The sequence below is a fragment of the Symphalangus syndactylus genome, chromosome 3 (genome assembly GCF_028878055.3).
Source record: "Symphalangus syndactylus isolate Jambi chromosome 3, NHGRI_mSymSyn1-v2.1_pri, whole genome shotgun sequence".
NCBI classification, from domain to species: domain Eukaryota; kingdom Metazoa; phylum Chordata; class Mammalia; order Primates; family Hylobatidae; genus Symphalangus; species Symphalangus syndactylus.
The window spans coordinates 97,075,572-97,089,255 of record NC_072425.2 but is presented as its reverse complement, the minus strand read 5'-3'; positions in this window follow the sequence as shown (position 1 = coordinate 97,089,255).

Sequence of the window (13,684 nt, the reverse complement as noted above, 5' to 3'; positions counted from 1 at the left end):
GCTCTTCCCCCAGGATATACATAGTAAGTAATGATTTTATATATTGCAATTTATTGAGTGTCTAATATATGCAGCAAGCTATCTCAGATCTTCTAATTTTGTATTTTTGAAATGAAGAAACTGCTTATCAGATTAGGTTTGGTTAAATAATGTGTCCAGAGTCCCTCGTACAGTAAATTGTGGGGTCTGGTGTCTCTTCCTAACTGTAGGGACTGTTCTTTTTCCAGGGTGCCTCACTGCTTTTATCCTCAAGTGATTTACTTTAAATCATTTGAAGCAGATCAGCTTTGTATCTAAGTGGCTGATTTTAAAAATGACTCATCACTTACCGTATCTGCTGTAGCTCCCCTAACCCCTCCTCATGCCTAGGTAGCATCAGTGGACTCCTCTTTGGTCGGCTTTCTCCACTACTCCACACCTCCCTCCACCTATTGGGAAGGTGGCCCTCCTTGAAGGTATCATGTCATCAAAGTACTGCTTCCATTAAGTCATAAGTCTACTTAGAGTTGCCTTTGTTCAGAACAAAATAGTCAATTTTTGTACATAGTATAAAACGAGAGAAGGTCTCGACCAAAACTATCTCCATAGAAATGTCATCAATAGAAATTTGCTCCTTTGGCTTTACAAGCCACTTAAAGCTGTTTAATTTGCCTGAAAGGGTTAACACTTGTTGCCACTATTTAGCTTAAACTGAACATTTTTGTCAATAGTTTTCCTTCTACCAATAAGCTGAAATCAGCTTCTTCAGTAAATGTAAGTTTTAACGCAGGGTGGGGTAGGATGGAGTGAATGAGAAAGGGAAGATGGGTGGATGTGGGCTTTAAGGTATTAATGAAGTTCAGTTTTGGAGTAGAGCCCAAAGGCAGAGCAGTTCTAGAACTCATGCTAGTCTCTTGTAATAATTGGAACTGCCAGAGATAGGCAAAATCTGCAGGCTCCTCCAGAGGAGGTAACACAAAACGCAAGGAATGTGGCTATGGCTCAGTCTTGGAGATAAGATGCGTCCCAGTTTTGTTAAGGGGAACTAACTACTGAACTCTGGAAAAGTGATATTGCATCCTTGTCTTCAGCCACAAGTTTTTCCCTAGTGAAAACACTTTCAAGTATATTTTGTCTCATTCATTCTAAGTCCTATCTATGTTTTGGTGAGAAATTATTAGGTTGCATGCTACAAACTCCCACACAACCTGCTTTGGGAATTTTCTTGTAAGCACCCTGGGGACTCTCATGAAAGAAAAGTGCAGCACATACAGCTGGCCTCACGCGAACTGGACATTTGTCAGGAAGTCACTCTGTTTTTCTCCCTCCCTAGGGCTACATGATTTTTTTTGTTCCAGCTTCTCTACGTGTGTCTGCTATATTCTTCGGTCTCTGGAGACTGATTTCCTATAAACATTTCCATATAGGAAGCGTAAAAGAACAAAAATTTGTGGTAGTTGTAGTTGGAGTGTTATAGGACTTGTACAGAAGCTGCGAGCAGACTGTTTTAAATTAGACTGTGTATTAATTTGGGATGGATTGTAGGGGGTTTCATCTACCACTGACACACAATCACACGTCCCCATGAATTTGGCCTGTCTGTGAAAATCCTGGCAGATGATTCAATGTGGCCTTTCAGTGTCTCAATTCCAAATTCCCAGACCAGAGAATAGTTGCCCAGCTTCAATCTTTCATCAGTGCTCAACCCATTATTAATATTCCCCTCCTCTTCCAGCATAGTGTTTCAGCCCAAATCAAGAAAGATGCAAGTGAACAGCTTTCTATATGTAATAGAGAAACTTGGAGCCCTGTACTGTCCCAGATGTTATCTTATCACCTTGGTATTTCTTTTTCGTAATGGGAACAACAAAGCATGTATCCTGACTTAGCGTGGAAAGCAAAATAAAAGCACCCATTGGTAATAGCCTTCCTCAAATCCCCTGAACCAGACATCTCCCATTTCCTTTGCCTAAGCTCATTTCCTGACAGCCAGCCGTCTGCCTTTCAGGACTCTTTAATTGTAGTTTACTAAAAAACAAGCAGCCATGTACACTCCCTCTTCGCTTGCTGACATCATCTTTGGAAGGTAATTTCTTAGAGTTTTCATCTATGTGAATTCTTTGATGTGATTAAATTGTATACACACACACACAAACACCATGAATGTAGTTTAAAGAATAACTTCATAAAACTTTAAAAAGTCTAGAAATTGTAAGCAAAATTAAAACCCTTTTTATTTTCAGGTCTTACTTTTTATTATTTTATTTTGAGACAGTTTCGCTCTTGTCGCCCAGGCTGGAGTGCAATGGTGCAATCTTGGCTCACTGCAGCCTCCGCCTCCCAGGTTCAAGTGATTCTCCTGCCTCGGCCTCCAGATTAGCTGGAATTACAAGCACACGCCACCATGCCCGGCTAATTTTTGTATTTTTAGTAGAGATGGGGTTTCACCACGTTGGCCAGGCTGGTCTCGAGCTCCTGACCTCGTGATCTGCCCACCTCGGCCTCCCAAAGTGCTGGGATTACAGGCATGAGCCCCCGTACCCCGCCAAGGCTGACTTTTTTATTTTTGGTAATTTTAAAATTTGAGTCTACTCATAAGATTGTGTATTTATTGGTGATATTTCTGACAGTTTGTTACGATACAATTTGAGATGCTGAGCTTCTTCCATTTTTTCTTTCTTTGCCATGTTTTCGATTTCAATCATTTACCTAAACTTATTTCTTACAACATAAAAAACTATATCCAGAGCTCACTTTTTTGGATTTCCTCTTCTAAATAAAATAAGACTACACTCCTGCCCCTCCTCCCCACCACCGCCCCACTCCCGCCACACTATCTTCTGTTTGCAGTTTAGGCCAAAATGTGTGTGATCATTAAAAACAAAAACAAAACTAAACTGTGCAAGCAGGCTGCAGCTCTGGCTGGGTTCCAGGATTCCATTAGCCAGACAATAGGTGGCCCCAGCTGAGCCAACAGGCAGCCTGAGTGTTGTGGGAGGAAGCCTATCTTGCCCTCTTTGGGTGTCGGGCTGTCTGAGCAGGGTCTAAGGCAGGTTGAAGCTCGGAATGGGGTAAACAGATTGTTTTCCAAGTAGTTGGTAATAAACGTTTAGCATGGCCTGTACTACTTATATTTGCATTAAAAATCAATTAAATTTGGTAGTGTGCATTTAATATTCTATTTTATAAGTTTATTTTTTTCCTCTTAGAATAGTTTAAATAAAACTGCAACCAGTTTTGGAATAACTACAGGAGAGCAAGAAATAGCTTAGCAGAAAGCTAAAAATAGATATATTCTTTTAGTTTCTTTCTTATTTCCAAAAGACTTAGTATACTTGAGATTATAGTCTAAAGACTAAAACAAATAAAACAATAAAAAATGCAAGGATTAGCATTTCATTGCATTAAATATGCAACTGCTGCCTTCTATATTTGGATTTTGTATCTCTCAGCAATTTTGTTATTACTCTATATGAAATTACCGAAAGTGAAAAGGACTGACGTCCGATAAATGTGCAAGCCTGAAGTCATATTTTTGAGGGGACACTTTAATTTAAAAAACAACACATGTAAAACTCTTTAGTTTACTAAGCACTTTGATGTATGTTAATTCTGTTACTCCTCCAAATAACCAACATAGTCTCTAGAAGGTACAATCCACAAAGAGAGGGATCTTGGCTAACTAATCATGGCATTCATAGACCCCCCTGGAGAAAGCCTCTGAGTTCCACTGAACTGTAATGTGCCAAGGTTGTGCTGGTACTTCACGTATAGAATTTCATCTCATAACAGCACCTCCCAACTACTCTCTCTTCACCCTAAATTGGGAATTTTAAAAATCACATTTTATAGAAGAGTAAACTGAAGTTCCTATAAGACCTACCCATTCTTAGCAAACTTTTTTTTTCTTTTTTACTCAAAGCCACCATAGCACAAAAAAGTATATGCTTAAAGTTGTGCAGCTTCTAATTGACAGATCTAGGACATCCATCCATATGTTATGTCTCTAGCTACAGTCCTCTTTCCACCAAATGTCACCTGTTATTGTAATTTTTTTAATCCATCATTATGCAAACACTGAAGAACAGGGAGACATCATAAGCCTGGGCTGGAATAGACAGTTAGCTAAGTTGTGGAATGAACCTAAGTGTCCATCAACAAATAAATAGATAAAGAAAATGTAGTATGTATGCACAATGGAAAACAACTATTCACCTTAATAAGAGAGAAATTCTGTCATTTGCAACAACAGGGATGTACGTGAAGGACATTATGCCAAGTGAAGTAAGCCAGGCACAGGAAGAGAAATACATACGTTCTCACTCTATGTATAATCTAAAACGATGAAACTCATAGAACCAGAGAGTGGAGTGGTAGTTAACAGAAGCTGGGGGCTGGTGGGAATGGGGAAATATTGGTCAAAGAACACAGTGTTTCAGTTAGGAGGAATAAATGTTTGATATGATGGATATGTTAATTAGCTTGATTCAATCATTCCACATGGTATCATAGCATCACTTTGTAGCTCATAAATATACACAGTTATAGCTCATCAACATTCAATCAAATAAAATAAAGTAAAAAGAATTTAGGGTTTGCTTCAGGAGGTTGACAAGGATCTTGAAGGAAGACTCACAATCCCTCCCAGTCAGATTAAAGAGGGTAGAAAGTAGCATACAGCCCCCAAATTGTCATGGCTAGCAGCAAAGTGGAAAAACAGGTCCAGATTTTCAGGATCCCTGTGTTTTTTCTTCATGCCTGCCCCACAGTTCTTTCCCTCTTGCGGAAATACCTATTTTTTAAGGTCCACTCGTTTGTCACCCTCCTTATTCCTCGTCTCCTCACCCTTTAAAGGGTTACTTTTGATCTCAACCTTTAGAGAAAGGTAGAGCATGCTGGCTTCTTGAGCTTAGAACAAAAGGTTAGCATCTAGGCAGACTGATTCAGAGTTCACATGTACCAACAACATATGCTGACTTGGATATTTTGGGTTTCAGTTTAAGGAGATGTCCTGCAAACTTTACACAAACACCCATTCTATCAGATAGGTTTCTATCAAGTGAACTTGAGTCAGGCAGGGGAGGGCAGTGCTGATACACCAGGAGGAAAACAGCATGCATGGGGCAAGGCAGACTCTATTGGAAGTAAACAAGATATGGGTGACCTGGGAAAAATCCCCGAAACAGCATGTTTAGGCACATCTCTCACTAAGCTTTGAACTTACAAAGACAAAAGCTGGGTTGCCCTTTAAGAAGAAAAAAAAAGGAATACTCTTGTTTTCTTCTCCGTACTTGTTTCTAAGGGAAATATATTGATTGAAAAATCTCAAAATCCTTCCTGTGTGATAATTTTTCTTCTTTTTTCTATTTCATATTTTCTATTTGTTTATAGTTTAACATGTTGCATTCTGCATACAAATTTGATCTAAAATCCTGATTTTATATTTTTGATTTGAAAAACTATCTAATCTTAGTTGAATTCACAAAGATTTTTAAAATAAAACAAAGTAGTGAATGAAAAAGAAGAAGAATTTCTTTTGGCTTTCACTTAGAACATGTAGTTTCTTTATCAAAGGATGACAGGTTCTCCAGCCACACCCAGGAAGTCTCTTAAAAATATTGATAAAGCTGTCGCTGCAGACATATTCTTGGGTAAAAGAAAACAAACATATTACTAATGTTCAAAACTTATATTTTGTGGAAAAAAATGATTTCTCTAAGTATGCGGTGAAGCAAAATGTTAGAAAATGTGTATACATTAATGCATGGATATAAACTTTAAAAAATCACCATAACACTTTAGCTTCTGATTTTATTCAACTTCACTAAATGAACTTCTGTGAGATATTTGAATTCCCACAAGTAGATTAATTGGGTGGAGAAGTTTATAGACCCCAATTTAGTGAAATGAAAAAGTTATTAAAATATATATAATTATTCAAAAAAGTATTTTGAAGCATCTACTATGACTAGATTATAAAGCATGTACAGATTAAAAATAAATTCATCTCTAAATTCACCTACAGCTGAATTCAAATTCAAGGCTAATTTTGAAGAAAAGGTTTGAATTCAGTGGAAAAGCTGATTAGAAGCAGGTTATTAACTATTATTTTCTTATTTTAAGACAAAAAGAGTACATGAATCCAGCTCGCATAGTTCATATTTTCCAATTGATTCGTAGTTCTATTTATACTCTTCTTCTTCTTTTTATTTATTTATTTTTTTGAGACAGGGTCTTGCTCTATTGCCCAGGCCAGTGTGCAGTAGTGCAGTCATAGCTCACTGTAACCTTCCGGGCTCAAGAGATTCTCCGGCTTCAGCCTCTTGAGTAGCTGGGACTACAGGCGTGCACCACCATGCCCAGCTAATTTTTTAAAAAAATATTTAGTAGAGATGAGGTCTCACTATATTGGTCAGGCTGATCTCAAACTCCTGGACTCAAGTTATCCTTCTGACTCAGCCTCCCAAAGCGCTGGTATTACAGATGTGAGCCATCATGCCTTGCTGCCTACCTAGAATCTTAAATTTCTTCAATTAAATATTTTCCCTAACTTTTTTTTTTTTTTTTTTTGAGATGGAGTTTTGCTCTTGTTGCCCAGGCTGGAGTGCAATGGCACGATCTCGGCTCATGCAACCTCCGCCTCTCAGGTTCAAGCAATTCTCCTGCCTCAGCCTCCCGAGTAGCTGAGATTATAGGCCTGCACCACTACGCCCGGCTAATTTTGTATTTTTAGTAGAGACGGGGTTTCTCCATGTTGAGGCTGGTCTCGAACTCCTGACCTCAGGTGATCTGCCTGCCTCAGCCTCCCAAAGTGCTGGGATTACAGGCGTGAGCCACCACGCCCGGCCTATTTTCTCTAACTTTTTGACTCAGATGCTGTATTAGTCTGGGTCCTTCAGAGAAACAGAAACAATAGCACATGTGTGTATGTGTGTGTGTATTTATTCTAACTAACTAGAAATTTATTTATATTTAATTCGTATTTATTTATTTGGCTGATAAGACTGTAGAGGCTGATAAATCCAAAATTTGCAGGGCAGGCCAGCCATCTGGAAACTCAGGGAAGGGTTATTATAGTACAAGTCCAAAGACAGTGTTGAGGCAGTTGCTTCTTTCTTGTGGGAGTCCAGTTTGTTTTCCCTTAAAGCCTTCAACTTAGATGATACCCACTACATTATGGAGCGTAATCGGCTTTGCTCAAAATCTACTGGTTTAAATGTTCATCTCATTTAAAAAAAAAAAAAAAATTCACAGAAACATCTATACTGGTATTTGACCAAATATCTGAGTACTGTGGCCTAGCCAAGTTAACCATCAGAGTTGGCAATTATAAAACTACTCCTTTAGTCTCTGAAGTTAGATAATCAAGTTAGATTCTATGAAGAAATAATACATCAACACTATAAAGGGAATGGAGAAATTTTCCATGGGTTCTGCGGCAGATAACATTAGTTGCCTGCTTAACAGAGTTGCTAGATTTAGCAAATAAAAATACAAGATGCGCCGGGTGCGGTAGCTCATGCCTGTAGACCCAGCACTTTGGGAGGCCAAGGCGGGCCGATCACCTGAGGTTGGGAGTTCGCGACCAGCCTGACCAACATGGAGAAACCTCGTCTCTACTAAAAATACAAAATTAGCTGGGTGTGGTGGCGCATGCCTGTGATCCCAGCTACTCAGGAGGCTGAGGCAGGAGAATCACTTGAACCCGGGAAGTGGAGGTTGTGGTTAGCCGAGATCGTGCCATTGCACTCCAGCCTGGGCAACAAGAGCGAAACTCTGTCTCAAAAAAGCAAAAACAAAAACAAAAACAAACAAGATGCTTAGCTAAATTTGAATTTCAGATAAGCAATAAATGTTTTGGTATAACTATGTCTCACATATTGTATGGGGCTTACTTACATTAAAAATTTTACCTGTTTATGTGAAATTCAAATTTAGCTGCATGTCCTATATTATATCTGGCAAACTTACCCCTTTGTATTGAGTACCAAATTATTTTTGGAGATGAGTGCATCTTGCCCAATCTAAATTAGTGTCCCAGTGCCCAGTTAGGCTGGTGGTTGGACACATAGTTGTGGCCAATGAAATATAATTAGAAGTCAAATGATTGACTTCCATTTTCGCTTTTGGATCTTTGCACTTTCTTAGTTCTTTATGTCCAAAAGCAAATATGGTATGTGGAGGAGATAAAGTCATTTTGTGACCTGGAAGATGAGGGGCACATATTAAAAATGGCAGAATAAAAGAGACAGAGCCTGGCTTCATGATGAGATCTTGAATTGATTCACCAGTCCTGGATTGCCTGCTTTAGAATTTCCTGTTATGTGAAACATAAACCTTTATTTGCTTAGGCCACTGTAGTTATGTTTCTTTTACATGAAACTGCACAGAAAACTAAAAATTGTGTATTTCCATGAGTCTTTTGCAATCAAATTCAGAAAAAACCTTAGTTTACTTCTGGAAGATATAGCTTCTTTTCCAGTCTTCTAGTCTATGAAAATAACCTTTTCTACTTTCTCATTCCTGAGTGAACTGGGGTGTAGAATTGTCTCTATAGTCAGTCTGAGGAAATGATAGTTTTTCCCCTTCTGTCTTTTGTGTACTTCTGCACATAAATATGTGCTGCAGCAAGAGTTAATTTTGTCAACTACCAAAACAAGAGACTGGTTTGCATTTTATAATAACCTTGGAAGCAAAAAAGGGGTTCCCTTTGGATAGTCCCTAAACAATGTCTTTACATTCTGTTCCAAATTGTGTTGCTCTTTATCAGAACAAGTTAATAATTTAAGAAACAAGAAAATAATCAACTACTTTTCTAAGAGATATAGTGTAAAAGTAGACACGGTCTAATTCAGTGGGATTTAGCAGTCCATGAGGATGTACTTGGAATATAAGGGGAAAAAAGGCATTTTTAATTAGTTCTAGTAAATCAAGTAGTAGCTGCAAGTAAATTAAGTACTCGAGTAATACAAGTAAATGTGGAAAAAACAAATACAGGACTATTTGTATCTGAAAAAATAATGCAGCTCTCTCATGAGAGCCGATGCAGTTTAGATTTATCAGGCACAAAATAAATTTAGTATACTTTCAAAGGTACATTAAGAATCATAATATCTTTTGAAGTCTTTACTGTTCACACATCCCTGGCCCTTCTGTTCACTTCAAAGGAATTTGTGAATTGCAAGAGCTTTTGTGTAATAAAGGATTATATCTGGTCCATTGAGAACACTGTACAGGTAGAGGACATAGTGCTTGATTTTTATATTACTGAATAAAGAAAACTGGAAATTACTTATGTCTTCTGGTTATAACCAAGCCATTCAACCTTTCTGAACCCTAATTTATCAGCACAAAAAATAACAATGATTATAAACATCCATTCCTAAGGAGTGTTGAAATGAATAACATGAAAGAATTAATACTTTGAGAAAACAGATCTTCTATCATTTGTTTCATGATTGCTTTTCAGGATACAAAAACATTTCTTTAGTGAATAAACCCATATTTGACAATAGTAAGTATATGAGTTCCATCAGTGAAAGGAAATGTATGAAAAGAAGAATGTTTTAAAAGTAATTTTTTTAGATAGTGTATACTGTCCATTATTTTACTTATAAATTACCCCATTATTATGTACAGCTTATAAAATTTTAGAAAACCCAAACTCAAAGGATATGAAAAGAATTCACGTGCTGGTAAAATATTTTATACTTTAATATTAGGTTAATATTTTAGATTATCATCGTATTTATTAATATTAGGTTAATATTAGGCATGTATTAATATTAGGTTAACATTTTAGGTTATCATTGTATTTATGACACAATTTTAAACTATATGGAAGATAATTTTTTTTACTTTAACACAATATGTTAATACTATACATTACTGATGTCATTTTAAATAATACCTGATCATGTATAAATTGCTTTTATACAAAAAAGATATTCTTATTTTTAGAGTTTAATTGATCAATAGCTGAGATACAGCTGTACTATATGCATAACTAGAATATATACATATATGTGTATATATATACACATACATATATATGTATATATATATGTGTATATATATATATATTTTTTTTTTTTTTTTTTGAGATGGAGTCTTGCTCTGTCACCCAGGCTGGAGTGCAGTAGCGCGATCTCGGCTCACTGCAAGCTCCGCCTCCCGGGTTCACGCCATTCTCCTGCCTCAGCCTCTCCGAGTAGCTGGGACTACAGGCGCCCGCCACCACGCCCGGCTAATTTTTTTGTATTTTTAGTAGAGACGGGGTTTCACCGTGGTCTCGATCTCCTGACCTCGTGATCCGCCCGCCTCGGCCTCCCAAAGTGCTGGGATTACAAGCGTGAGCCACTGCGCCCGGCCGATATATATATATATATATATATTTTAATGGAGTCTCGCTCTGTTGCCCAGGCTGGAGTACAGTGGTGTAATCTCAGCTCACTGCAATCTCCACCTCCCAGGTAGGTTCAAGCAATTCTCCTGCCTCAGCCTCCCCAGTAGCTGAGACTACAGGCGTGTGCCACCACACTCGGCTAATTTTTTGCATTTTTAGTAGAGACTTGGTTTCACCATGTTAGCCAGGATGGTCTCAATCTCCTGCTCTCGTGATCTGCCCGCCTCGGCCTCCAAAAGTGCCATGATTACAGGCATGAGCCACCACTCCCAGACAACTAGAATATATTTTTATACTATTTATACTATAAATATATTTTAGTATATAGCAAAAAATGTATTTTTAGTATATTTACTAAATGTATATTTAGTATAAATGAAATAAATTTAGTACATTTAATTTATACTAAATTTAATTTATTACTAAATTTATTTCATTTATACTAAAAAATTTCATATAAATTAAATATATATTTATATATGTTATATATAAATATATAGATATTTTATATCTATATATTTATATATGTTATATATAAATATATAGATATTTTATATCTATAGTATAAAATTTTAGTGTAAATTAAATTTAGTATACTATTTATACTAAAAGTATTTTTATACTATTTTATAGTATGAAAATATAACAATATAAAGCAGAGCTTGATGTTCCTATACTCTTTTTTTTTTTTTTTTTTGAGACAGAGTCTCGTTCTGTCACCAGGCTGGAGGGCAGTGGCGGGATCTTGACTCACTGTAACCTCTGCCTCCCGGGTTCAAGCCATTCTCCTGCCTCAGCCTCCCGAGTAGCTGGGACTACAGGTGTGCAGAACCATGCCCAGCTAATTTTTGTATTTTTATTAGAGACAGGGTTTCCCCATGTTAGCCAGGATGGTCTCAATCTCTTGACCTCGTGATCTGTATGCCTCAGCCTCCCAAAGTGCTGGGATTACAGCCACGAGTCACTGCGCCTGGCCAGTGTTCCCTATATTCTTTTAAAATTGTATGTATATACTTATATACTCACTTACTTATGTATAAATAAAAATAGAGAAAAATAACAAAATAAGAAGCTCCTAATAAGAAACTTCTAAAAGGAGGAGTGGGGAGATGGAAAAACCTCCCTCGCACTTCATTTTGTCACGTCACATTTAGTCTAGTTTCTGATCCTCAGGAACATGCCTTAGGGTTACTGTGGTAATTGGCACCTGTGCCTTTACCAACCATCTGATCAGAGTAAGCACTTCCAACTAGTGCATGAAGCAGTTTGCCAGCTACCTCCTATCACCAAGGCAAAGGGTTCATGTTGGAATTTTCTTTCTTTTTATGAGCACCAGAATTTATTCCGATTTATGCTTGTTTGAACTGTGTACTCCTGTCTAAATGCTGTCTTAGACATTAATTTTAATCCAATTTTCCCTGTATCTAAATGTGAGGGCTGGCCAACAATGTAATTACTGCCTATAGTTATTCAAACTGAGAAATGATGTTTGGAAAAAGTATTAGTCCATTTTCACTTTTATACAATGAAGTACACTGAATACCAAAGCGTAGATGTATTTGAGAATAGTTTGAAAGTTGAAACCCTGATTGGCATCTACCCAGAAAATTCAGCTAATCAGAAAATTACAATTCCTAAGCATTCCACAAATTGGAATTTTTATGATAAAAAATCAATATAATTATACTCAGCATAATTTAATTTTATTTACAAATAGAGCATTATCTTTCCATGCTTTTAAGTAATCATGATAGACATGCAACTAAAAACCGATCTGGATTCCCTCAGTTACAATCAGAAGTTCATGCCACCCAGCGTCCATGTCACACCACCCTCAACATGATCTAGTCTCCCACCCCCCACCTCCCATAATCTTTCCACTGTGCTCACCACTGTGCCTTTCCACAAAAGGAAAATCTCCATTATGCTTATTTGTATTTTCTTTCCCTGCCTTATGGGACATCAGATTCCCACCATTTTCCTTCTAATCCACTGGTTGCCCCTTCATGATTTTTTTTACTGGCCCTCTTGCTTTTCCCAGCTTCTAAATACTGGAGTGTTTTTCACTTTGCTAACTATACTTTACTTTCTAGGTGAGCTCATCCAATCTCATGGCTTTAAATAATCTCCTTCTCTGACTTTCCCTTTGACTCCTACACTTCCACATATGTTTGTTTATTCCTTATTTCTATTTTGGCATCTAATTGGCATCTTGAAATTGATGTGTGAAATAGGACTATTGTTCACCTTCTTACCTCAAAATTTGCTCTTGCCTTCCTCTTCCTCACTTCAGTATACAGTATTTATATACATCCGTGCTCTTAGGCAAAAAGGCTAGATATTGTCTTTAACTTCTTTCTCTCAGAGTCCAATCCAATAGTCCTTTGGCCCTACCTTAAACTATGTTCTGAATTGAACTACTGTTTACATCTTCCACAATTACCAACTCATCCCAGCCACTGCTATTTCTGGCCTGGTCTACTGCAAAAGCTACCTAACTGGTCATCCTACTTCTGTATTTGCTCACCTACAATCTATTTTTTTTGTTTTGTTTTGTTTTGTTTTTGAGATGGAGTCTTGCTGTGTTACCCAGTCTAGAGTGCAGTGGCACGATCACGGATCACTGCAACCTCTGCCTCCCAGGTTCAAGCAATTCTGCCTCAGCCTCCCAAGTAGCTGGAATTTCAGGCATGAGCCACTACACCCAGCTAATTTTTGTATTTTTAGTAGAGATGGGGTTTCACCATGTTGGCCAGGGGTGGTCTTGAACTCCTGACCTCAGGTGATCCACCCACCTTGGCCTCCCAAAGTGCTGGGATTACAGACGAGAGCCACTGTACCTGGCCAATCTATTTTTTATATAGCAGATTTCAATCCTTTAAAAATGTAAATTTAGCTTTTTAATCTCCTTGTCAATGTTTTCCAAAGACTTTTCATCATATTCAGGGTAAAAGCCAAATAATTTTCAATTAGCTACAATACACTACATGGACAAGCCTTTGCCTAATGTCCTACTATTTACCCTGACCCAGTTGGCTTCAGCTCACAATGCATTTCTTGCCGCCTTAAGCAGGTCAAGATTTACCTGCATCCGAATCCGTACACTACTTTTCCCACTGCTTCGGCACTCTTTACCAAAGCCTCTTCTCATCTATCTCATTCACATCATTCAGATTACTTCTCAAATAGACAGATAAAGACCTTATTGAGAGGTCTTTTATTTACAGCTTTTTGTTCCCTTCCTACCTTGCTGAAATTATATGATTTTTAAAAATACATATCACTACTTGAAATTTTGTG